Source organism: Falco peregrinus, chromosome 4 (assembly GCF_023634155.1).
Source record: "Falco peregrinus isolate bFalPer1 chromosome 4, bFalPer1.pri, whole genome shotgun sequence".
Lineage (NCBI taxonomy): Eukaryota > Metazoa > Chordata > Aves > Falconiformes > Falconidae > Falco > Falco peregrinus.
Window position 1 is genome coordinate 92,329,442 of NC_073724.1, and position 7,643 is coordinate 92,337,084.

At 43.4% G+C, this 7,643-nt stretch overlaps 1 long non-coding RNA gene across 1 annotated transcript; it reads left to right on the plus strand.

Annotated features, from left to right (window-relative positions):
- The first annotated feature begins 518 nt into the window (after window positions 1-518).
- LOC114012910 (uncharacterized) lies at window positions 519-6,777 on the plus strand. The gene is made up of 2 exons (XR_003555673.2): window positions 519-571; window positions 5,228-6,777. It is a non-coding gene; the product is annotated as an uncharacterized LOC114012910 (long non-coding RNA).
- The last annotated feature ends 866 nt before the right edge of the window (window positions 6,778-7,643 follow it).

Genomic DNA, 7,643 nt, shown 5'->3' on the forward strand with positions numbered 1-7,643 from the left:
TTCTCTGAACCTCCTCCAGATTCCACTATATCTTTTTTAAGATGTGGGGGTGGAAGAACAACCAGGACTGTACAAAGTGTTCATGATGCAAGCCCATCATGGCTTTATATGATGGGAAATGCTGCTGAGTTGGCTTTTGGCTCAGCTGCACCAGTCTGAATGATACTGCAAAGAGAGATGGACAAAGGAGCAGTGGTGGGGACAGACCATCTGGGAAAGGGCAAAGTGCTCCCCAACAGTGTGGGAGCCATGTGCCCGGGAGGCCCCATTAACCTGGTGGGCAGAGCTACCACAGACTGGTCCTGGAGGAGAAGAGGAGGAGAAAACAGTCATGAGGCATCTGCTCCTTCTCCTCAGAAAAGCTAAAAGCCCTCCAGCTTGTAAGCTGTGATGTGCAGTTCCCCATCAATGGCTGGGTGCTCTGTGCAGGAGCAAGGGAGATAGGACACAGAATGGGCTGTTTGCCAATGGGCACGGGCTCAGACAGGGCTGGTTTGATAAAAGCAACAGACTGAGGAGGGGTAAAGACCTCAGAGATGTCTGGAGGCAATAGAGGACAACCCCTTGTCAAGTAAGTGGTCTATTACGGTCTGGTGCTGGAGCCTAAGAAAGGGACATTTATACAGGCCACCCAGGAAACAAGTCTTCTGCTGGGATTATGTCTTTTCCAGTAAATGGAAAACAAAAAGAAGGGGGTGGTGGGGTGGTGGGGGTGGAGGGATTGGGGTTGGGGGTGGAGGTAAAGAAAAAGAAATAGATGCAAACAGGGTCCCAGTTGCCAGGTACTTCATTGCTGGAACTGTTCATGCCAGTGCAGTTAGTGGTCCATATTCTGTGTATAAGCAGAACTGAAGATAGCTCTGGAAACCTGTCTTGTTTGAAGTGTCTCTGCTGTAAGCAGCAATCTCTACTATAATACCAGGTAAAGGAACAGAATTGCATTTTAACCTCATTTATTCCCCCCAGCACGTGAAACACATGTTGAGGAGCTAGAAATCACTCGTCCATTGGATGCAAAGTCTTGGTAGTTGCCTATGAATAAATGCTGTTAAAGTCTACCTAATTTTAAAATGAGTGAGGTTTTTGAAGGATAGACACCAAGTATTTGCCCCCAAGCTTGAGACCTAAGGATGCTGGGTCTCAGCTGCTGCTGTTCCAGCTGTGTCATCTCTGCCTTCAGCAAAGCTACACTGATATATCCAGCCAGGGAGATGCCCCCCCCCCCCCCCCCCCATTTCATCCGCGCTGCATTTGCTTTATAGTATATGGTTTGCCAACAGCTTTCGCTCTGTGTTTGTGGCTCAGTTTATCACAAGCAGAGCCAACGCAGGCGGTTTTAAGGGTGGGGCCGTGTGCTGCAACTTCAGTGTGTACAATTTCTGTTTCAGATTAAAAAGAGATTAATTTCTGCTTTTCTGTGTTTTGTTTTGCAGATGGCAGGTAGCTCTTATTTACTTGAAGATGTTTTTTACATCTTCTGTTGGAGTGTTTGGAATAGAGTAGGTGGTATGAAGGAGAAGTGGGAAGAGTTAATCCAAGTAGGAGAAGTTTTGACTGCAGCTGTGTGAAAAATGGGCCAGAAAGTGTTTTATACATTTATCTTTGTTTCAACAAAGCCTATTTCTTTTTCATACTTCAAGTACATGAGAGGGGGTAGTCAACCTGAAATAGTTTATTTAATCCAAAATAGAACATCTTGGTTTTGGCCTGCTTAATCCTAATAAAAGAAATAAATAAGAAGAGTCAGTTTCTAACTGAAAACATCTTCTAAAGACCAATTTGAGAACATTTCAGTTTGAGAATGGTGGAAGAATACACATTGGCTGTAAAAAAAGAAGAAGAAAAAATATATTATTATTTCTGATCAGAAAAATCTTGTTTAAAAATAAAAATCTACCTGGGGAGAGAGATGGACAGAGAAGTTCACTTTCTGGTGCTCACAGTTAGCTCAAAGGCAAGGCTTGCTGAGCAGGAGTCTTTCCTGTGTGGAAGATCCAGAGATGCGCTCAGTGAGACAGCTTCCCCAGCCATGTCACCTGCAGCTCACAGATTTGGTGTTCTTGAGGAGCTGGGGCCTTTCAATCTACCTTTGGTGCTCCCCAATGCATGATCTGACTGATTTGAGGATGTCTTGGCAGTACCACCCCACCACAGTGGCAAAGAGGCCACCCAGGGTCCTGGGGATCTCTTCCTCGAGCCTATGGTTTAGGTAACCCTGTCCTGCATCACCTTGGTGCTTTTCTACTAGGCATAAAGCTCTCACCCGGGGAAACCTGCTGGGTTTGGCTGTTTGGTGGCGGAGCAGGGCCACAGACCCTGTGTGCATTCTGCTGCCATCAGCCCGGTGCAGGCACCAAGGCTTGGGCGGCCGAGCTGCCTTGGACAATTATTGCAGCATGGAAGCCAGATGAAATCTTGATTGAATCTAGCTCATAAAGAGTAACTCACTGAAAAGTCCTTGAGTTACTTGCACACATTTTTCTAATAAATGAGCCATGCAAATACTTAACCCTATTATTGCTTCTTAAGAGGAAGACATTAATAGTTCATCTTTAATAGTACACTTACTGAAAGGTTATCTGCAGTACATTAAAGTTCATAATGAACAATTTAAAATCAAATAAATAATCAAAGGAGGCCAAATAGGGCAGGTGAGAGTGGGAATAACGCACCAATAAACTTTCAGATTAAACATTTGGAGTGGGGGAACAAGCTTTTTCCTGCAAACGGAGTCTTGAGAAAACCTGCAGGCATCCCTGCATTTACAGGCAGGTTTCTGTCGGGGATCAGACCCATTCCCTGGGAGCTCACAGCAGCCTGCTGGATTTGCTGACACCTTGGGTGCTGTGGCAGCTCTGCTGGGCACCTTGGACCCTGTGGTCCAAAAATCTGGGAAAGAACTCAATTAATTGTTCTGGAATAAATCAGCTCCACATCTTTTTAATTTATTTCCTTTTGAAGGATAACCTGTGGCAGTCTTGCCTCTCTAGTTCAGAGGAGAAACTTTCTATTTAGTATCAGAATTTGCATGCAGTGTGGAAAATCCTCTTTCACCAACTGTTTCCACAATGGAGGCAGCAATGCAAAACCATGCCCTGGGCTTCTTACTGACTTACTGACAGTGCCGGTGTGTGGAATGTGCTCATGCACTGGTGGAAAGTGCAAACAAAAGGTTGTCTGAGAGCCTGGGCATTGCTGGCAGGAAACAAGGAGGCAAACTGGGCAGCATCTGCCATTCACAAGAGATGCAAACTGCCACCATCGGTTCATCCCTTTTCTGTCTTCTCATGGTGCACTCAGTGTGTTTTCCTGCTCACCCAGTCCCTGTTTCTTCCCATCTATTACAATCTACCATCTAGTAAAGCACTTTCCCTGTTTCTCTTCCCCCCTCTGTCTCTGCCCTGGGTGGCTTTCCCTCTCCCCATGAAGGCAGGTGGTGAAAGCCTGCTCGCTGCTGCCTGCTTCAGCTGCAGGGAGGGATGTTCTGCCTGGCACTGGGTGAGTGGGGCAGGAGAGGAGCAGAGGCGCTGTTGCCCAAACCTCACCCCTGCTTGAGGCTGCCGCAGGAAGGTTTCCACAGTAGCTGGGAGTGGGGGGAAGGCAGGCAAGCAGCTGCTTTTACAGATCCCAGACTCCTGCGTAAGTGTTGTGTGTCTGTAGCTGGGCATGAAGCTTGGGGAGTCCTGGAGTCACATACTTCCCTTCTCCTGCTCCCTTGCTGCTTATCTTCTGCCTTCCCAATTTAGGAGACACTGACTTAGGATCTCCCCCAGCTTAAAAGAAAAAAGGAAAAAAGATTGTTCTGGCTTTTGAGGCATGCGATGTAGTGTGGGAGCAGAAAACCCTTGGCGCGGCGGTCGCAGAAAGCAGAGCTGTTTGCTGAGTCAGGTCCTTGATGAGCTGGCAGCTCCGCATCGGCCGTCTGGTATTCATTGTCGGCAACTTGCAGTCTCAACTTCCTACATCATCTCTTAATCCTCTAAAAGATGTGTTTCTCTGACTCAGAGCTGAGCGCGCTCTCGCTCCCCGTCCGCTGAACATGTGCCTTTCCATGCAGTCACAACGCACTGGGCTGACCTGGCCCATGGCACCGCTGCTGTCGCTCCTGGGTGATGCCTGTCTGTCCTGTGTTTGGACCATCCACCACTGGCCTTCCTCTGGGTGGTGGGCAGATGTCTCCAGTCCATACCTGTCCCTGTGGCTGGAAAGTTTTTCCTACTGGATAAAGTATATTCCCCCTGTGCTCTTGCTCTGCTCTTGCTGCTGTATGCAGCGTGGCATGGCGGCATGGTTTCTTTGTGCTGTACTATTCCCACTAGTCTTGTCTTCTTCAGACTAAACAGTACCAGGCCTTCAGTCTTTCCTCCAGAATAATTTTTTCTTGACCTCCTTGCTTTCCCCTTGGGCTTTCTCTGCTTGCTCAAGATCCAGTGTGCTAGAAGACATAGTTATTCCTTTAATGATCAGTATTTTCTCAGGGACCCAGGAGATTTCATTGCAGGTGGTAAAAAACCTTTACATTTGAGCCAGATCGAGCTTCCTTGTTACAAAATATTGCTGTTTGCCACCATGTTCTTGGCCTGGCCTGTAATTTTGGGTGGTGGCTGCATGCGCAAAAGTAAATTAATGGAACTGGCACTAACTAGCATGAAAAAATAAGAGGGCAATGAGTTCTTGAGAAATAAATGATGTTTCTAAATCAGTATAATATCTTGGTCATTGTTTAAGAACTAGCAGATCTTCGTAGACTAGAAGGTTACATGACAGACCTTCAGTTAATGTAAATAGGTACAGCTCTGTGGTCGAGTTACGCTGATTTACATCAGTGGAAAATTTGTCCCTGTGCTGACATTTGGGGGCCTTTAAAGGAAGACTATCCAGTTTAAAAATAACGGTTCTTTGATTATTTTTTTTTCTTTAAATGAATGTTAATGTCCCAAGAAACATAATCGAAAGACAGCAGGGAAATTTTTTCTTTCAGGTTTTTAATGTTTGCTTGTTTGCTGGTGTGTTCAAACTGAGCCTTTCACATCTCTGGTTATTGTTATTCACTGCATCCAGATACAGAGCATTATTATTTGTGCAGGTCTCCCTGTACCTGGAGGAAGGAAAAGCCTCTTTAAAATGGAGAAGGCAAGAAAAGAGCCCTAAAGCTGCATGAGAGATTCAGGAGAAGTGCAATGATTGAAACGTATTTAACTAACTTTATTTTTAAAACTGACTTTAGGTGGGGAACCTGTGGAGAAATTACGAAACTGTCATCATCCTTGAGGACATGTTCAAACATGCCTTCTTCTCGCAGGCCACTTACTGCTGCTCTAATCATTGGAGTTCAAGGTTATTCTGAAGAGAGGAATTAAAAGGAAGGTTCATTTAAATACTGCTATGGATAAATAAATGCTATTAGCTTCCCCATTCCCTGAGGTGTATTTTTAAATCAAAATACTGCTACTGTACTCTTTGCTGGTCCTAATTCAACCATACACTAAGTAGAAATAATGCTATTGGCACTTACAGACTTGCACAAGCAGTAGAAATGCTGTATGAATATTAGCTACAAAAATTAGAATGGGGTCATTTTTATTGCTAATTAAATAATCACTTTATGCAAAAGCAGTGTAAAATATGTTTAGTAAAAGCAATTACCACATTTAATAAACAGTTTTGTTAGAGGTCTCTTCCACTGAACTAGAATTAATTTGAAGCCCTTTAAGTCCTTTCCCTATATTTTCTCACAGTACAATGCAGCAGTTAGTTAGTGGCACAGTTGACTGATTTTATTGTACTCTAACTTAAAAGAAACAGTTATGGAATTGTAAAGTAGAAAAGTGTGCATGTCTATATATTGCTACGGTAGCTATCATTGAGATTATAACACTTAGATGTCAAGAAAATCAATTAGGAATAAGCACTGAGGAGAGTGATTTCCAGCGATGTCTGGGTCTTTTTTTCTGTTTTCTCTATGTGGGAGCACACAACAAAGTTGTTCATTGCCTTTCCTTCTCCCACCCTGTTGTTATAAACTGTTGTGTGAAATCCTGTTCGGACATTCTCCTTTTCCCGTGGCATTTCAATGAGAGTAATTGATCTCCTGGCCTTCTCTGAGGCAGACTGAGCTAGCAGAGCACGCTCTCCTCATGTTATTTCAGGAGAATTATTTATGGCGAAAGAGCTAAGGAAATAGGGTTATTACTAAGGACTTGGGAACAGAGGAAGATGAACAGAACTGGAGGTTGTAAATTAAATAAAGAATGGGACCAAAGAAAAAAAAACAACATGGCAAGTCACGGGATCCGGTTCTGCTCTTGCTTCACACCAGTTTGCTCTACTGACCTAAACAGCTCTGAGGCGAGCTTCAGAGTCTGTGTTGTTACTGTACATAATAGATCTGAGCAAAAAAATAGATCTGGGGGAAAAAATAAATAAATTGCAAAATACATGTGCATCCCAGGACAGAACCCCAGCTGAGGGTAAATGAGATAAATATCAGAGTTCAACAGAGCTGATTTGAGCTTTTGGAGGGTCTGGTCTGTTTCATTTTTCTCGCGTTATGAATAATTGCTAATGATGCAAACTGTTACTAAACTTGTTTCGCCATTTGGTGTATGGCTTGCTATTTTTTTGAGGGAAAAAGTACTGTATGTATTTAGCTCAATCCAATACAGAAATACCCCTCAGATTGTCTCCATTTGCTGGATTTATGCTGTCACAAAGTGAACGCAAATCTCAGTTTGGTGTTCAGGTGTTTTGAAATAAATCACTGAACTGCAGCCTTCATATCTTGCTTCTTTGACTCACTGCACAGCAGACACCCTAATTCAGCAAAGTGGCTTTTTCAGCCTGATGCTCTTCGTTGTCTTGTGGGCAGGGCAGATGAACACACTTTTGAGGAGAAATCTTGGAAGTCACAACTAATTTCATGTCAGTCTTTTCTTGAATGTTTTGGAAACCTGCTGTAATTTGCTGTATCTTTTATAAATCATCCAAATGATCATTGAATGGGAAACCGCAAGAGCAAGTAATCCAGCCACAAATTAACGATGAAACATAACGAACTGCCACTTATCTGTGCAATTGATATTTTCATCTGAAGAGTCCCTTCTGTTCAAATGTCTGGCTGAATTGCTTCTCCAGGATTTCTTTCAATTATTTGAATCTCTTGCTGGCCAAATAATTTTTGCTTCCTGTAGCATTTCAGATAAATGAGATTGTACCAAGAGAAAAGCAGAGCTAACACCATTCCAGTGGAGAATTTCTTGGCTCCGCAACTTGTCTTTTCTCACTTCAGAGACTCTCGAAGTAACAGAACATATAATATAGCCGTCTAATGTGTGCATTGTTTCCAGCCTTCTGTCTAATGGCAATGCTGTAAATTGAACTAACCGTTTGGTCATGTTTTAATAATTAACACTTTAACACAAAAGAGTCTTTTTGGTATCCTGTCATTGAGTGAAGTTACATAGGTGATTTAAAAAGTCTGTTTTGTCAATCTGCTCTGTAGTTGCAAGGAAAGAGATTCTAAATTAAACCTAACGGGCCGTAGTTTTTTTTTAAAGGGCCTCAGCCTAGACTTAATTTGTTCCTGTAATACCATGATATGATATGTGTGATTTTACTGCCTCTCTGTAGTAATGGCTTTGCAA